Source organism: Vombatus ursinus, unplaced genomic scaffold (genome assembly GCF_900497805.2).
Source record: "Vombatus ursinus unplaced genomic scaffold, bare-nosed wombat genome assembly UNPS02014775.1, whole genome shotgun sequence".
Taxonomy (NCBI): domain Eukaryota; kingdom Metazoa; phylum Chordata; class Mammalia; order Diprotodontia; family Vombatidae; genus Vombatus; species Vombatus ursinus.
The window spans coordinates 9,937,986-9,941,820 of NW_020954553.1; positions in this window are offsets into that span (position 1 = coordinate 9,937,986).

The following is a 3,835-nucleotide window of genomic DNA, read 5'->3' on the forward strand; positions in this document are numbered from 1 at the left end:
CTTGTGGTCCATCCCTTCATGGAGGTTTTGCCAGTGACGAGATTGTGATTATCCATGATAAGCCTTGTCTTTACAGCACACGCAGATTGACCAAGCCCTTTTCTCCTAACAGTGCTGTGAGGGCTAGTGCTGGTGCCTTGGGGCGGTGGAAGGAGCACCAGGCCCAGAGTAAGAGGCTGGGCTGGAACCACTGTTCTGCTGCTATTCCCCTCCTGACCTTAAGCAAGTCATTTCTTTTCTCTGGGCCCCGTTTCTTCATCTGGAAAATGTAAGGTCAGACAAGTGATTTCTAAGGTCCTTTATGGCACTTAATCTTGGGATCCCTATTTTACAGATAAGAAAGTTGAGGCTCAGATATGTGACATGACTCATTTTAGATCCAAGCCCTGGACCCAGGATTCCTGGCTTCATCATTTTCCTCTTTGTTGTGTAATATTTGGAAGTAACATGAAGCCATGATTAGAGGGTTGGTCTTAGCATCAGGAAAACTCGAGTACAGATCCTGCCTCATTCACCAACTAGCCGTGTGACCTCTTAGTGTTCCAGCACATCTGTAAAACTGGTCACAGACAATAGCAGATCTGCCCTGGTGGCAAGGGAGTTTTCGTCTTGGCTGTTCCTTCTGTAAGTCGAGGATTCCCTCTGCTTCCCCCACCACGTCCCCATACCTGGAAGTGAGCCAGCTTGTCGAGGCCCCTTTCCTGACCTACCTACACTCCCTACAGCACTCAGCTAGTGAGCCCGTAAACTGACCCCAGACGCCCTCACTCTGTTGACCCGTTGGCGAGGCCCTTTTCTCCATCCTCCTTCCTTGTCAGGGGCCCCTGTGCAAGTTCTTGGCATTTGGGCTACACTTGTTTGCCCGCACCCATCTTGACCCTGATGGAATGTATGTAGAACTGGGGCTAGAGCTGGAGAAAGAACTCCCCCTGTCTAGTCTTTCTCCATCAGGTTGTGCAGCTTCTCTCTGCAGGGGGGTGCTTGAATACAAAGGGGCCCCCCACTTTTAACCTGCCTGGAAATGGAGTCGCCCACTAAGTGTGGAAGCTGGGTGTGCCATCACTCCTAACCACCAGCTCTTGGCTGGCCCTTCTCCCTTCCTTTCCCAGCAGGCTTGGTTCTGGCAGCTGCCCCTTTGGCTTTCTTACCCTTTTCCTGTCTATACCCACTGGCTCCCTGGATTGCAAGACATTTTCCCTTTCCCCTCAGAGGGCCTTCCTGACCAGGAATCACAACTCCCATTTATGCAGAGGGTTTTCAGAGCCCTTTCTCCACTACCCTGTGAGGCAGGGACTGCACGTTTTGGTCTACTCGTTCAGATGAGGAAACAGATTTGGAAAGGTGATGTAACTGAGCAACCATCTCTTTGCTAAAACAACAGTCAGAGCCAATATACAGCTCTCCTTCCACCATAGTGCGTGGTGCAGCGTGGGTCGGGCCTCACCGAGCCCTCACACTCCTAGGCCTTGATGATTGCTTTCCTCTTTGCCCACCTAGCTCTCCCCTCCCCAGCATGCTATGAAAGCAGGCAAAAGAAGAGGTCCTCTTTGTGTCTATTTAGCTACTGATCCCCCCTCCCCAAAGGCAGCTGGCTATTGCCTGAGAAATAGCTGTTCACCCCTCCCCTCATTAGTTATAATGGAGAAAATGTGGATTTGCTGAAAGCCATTTCAACCCCCTGGGGGAATCCTGGTCCTCCAGGGGACAGACCTGGGTTTGGGGCTCATTGGTGCCCCAGCTTTGTCAGCAGCAATGGGTCCTCACCAGGGACCATGGACATGTGACAGTTCAGTCCTGATTTATACACCTTTCTTTCAAAGCAAGGGGAAAAGAACTCTCCATCTGTTAAAAAAAATACATCCCCTCCTTGAACCTGTTTATATCCATTCTGTCCTCAACAAACTCTGGCCTCCCCCGTGTCTGGGGGAAACATTTCATATGTCAATCACAGCTGCATCCAGAGGCCACACGTAGGTGGTACGGTGACTGCAAACAGCTGGGGATGCCAAACAGTATTTTTCTACCAAGGTGAGGGGGTGGATCCATGATCTTGACTTACGACAGCAGGATTCCAAAAACTGGAACCACCAGCCTCAAATATCAGAAAATTCTAACCCCTTAATCTTTGCTCGGCTGAGGGAGGAGAAATCATCTTCCATCTGTGGCAAACCTTAAATTCAGAAACTTTGGCACTGTTGAACAGGTAATTGAACAGGGAGACCACAACAGTAGGGGAAGCAGCCTGGGTCTCATGGGAAAAACCCTGGCTCCAGAATCAATCCGAGGACCCAGGTTTAAATTCCACCTCTGATATCTCTACCTGCATGTCCTTGGGCAAGTTACTTAGTCTCCCTGGGCCTCAGTTTCCTCATCTGTAAAATGAAGAGGCTGGGTTAGATGAATTCTAAGGTTCTTCCCAATTCTGGCTCTATGATCCTATGATTTCTGGAAATCTCTAGTCATTGCTTCACCCCACAAGGTCTATCAAGGACGTGTGTACACACACACACACACACACATACACACACACACACACATACATATGTATGTGTATGTATATGTATGTGTGTGTGTATATATATATATATATATATATATAAATATAAATATCTGTATACACACATATATATGTATTTCCTACAATTTTTTCTACCTCTCCTCACAACCCTCACTCTGACCCCCAAGAAGAAATGTAGGGGATAAACTGGCGAATGTCTTCATGGGGAAAAAAAAAACATAAAAGACCTTGCCCAAATCTGAGATTGATTCAGGCCTTTCCATGCACCAGCACATTGAGCCTCAGACCCATCCCAATGGAATGTAATCTCAATGTTGGACTTTTATCTTTACATCTCCAGTACTTAGTCCAATCAAGTCAGCAAACATTTATTAAGGGCTTACCATGTGCCAGGCACTGTGCTAAGTGCTGGGGATACAAATGCAAGTAAAAAGATAGTCTCTGGCCTCAAGGAGCTTACATACTAATGTGGGGGAGAGGGGGAACAACACATAAGAGGAAGTAAAAAGAAGACAGTACCCTAGTGGAGGCGTGGTGGTAAAGTTCAGATAGTGAAACGTGGTGGGTCCAGGCCTTTCCTCAAAATGGAGGTTCCAGGAGGAAGTCACCAATGGCAGGAGGGAGCTGCAACTAGCCCCCATTAAAAAAGGGGACCACAAGTCCCAGCCCCCAATTAAAAATGATCTTTTATAGCAAAAAAACATAATCAAGCAAAACAAATCTACCCATTTGCCAAGTTCAAGAACATCTGTCTTATTCTGCGTCTTGAGGCCATTACCGCTGGAAGCAGCATACGTGCACTTTCACCAGCCCTCTAGTGCTCTAGCACCAGCCCTCTAGCACGCATGGTGCTCCTTGAAATGACTGGAGTTCTTAAGTCTTTCAACATTATTTTGCTTTGTAATGTTGCTGTTATCGTATAAACTGTTCTCCCAGTTCCACCTACTTTACTCTGCATCATTTCATACAAGTCTTCCCAAGTTACAATAATCTTCTTTAATATTCACATAACACAGTTTGTTAGGCCGTTCCCCAATGGTTGGGCCCCCCCCTTAGTTTTCAGTTGTTCACTACAACAAAAAGTTGCTATGAGTATTTTTGTTCATATGTACCTTCTTCCTCTCTCTTTGATCTCTTTGGTGTATAGGCCTAGTAATGATATCATTGGGTCAAAGGGTATGCAGGTTAGTATATTTAAGAGATTAGTTCTAAATTATTTTCCAGTACCAGAGAAACATGTTTTGGTAAGTGATTGAGCTTTTAGGCCAGCCCATTTCTTATTATTATTGATTTCCAATATATTCTTCTACCTCTATT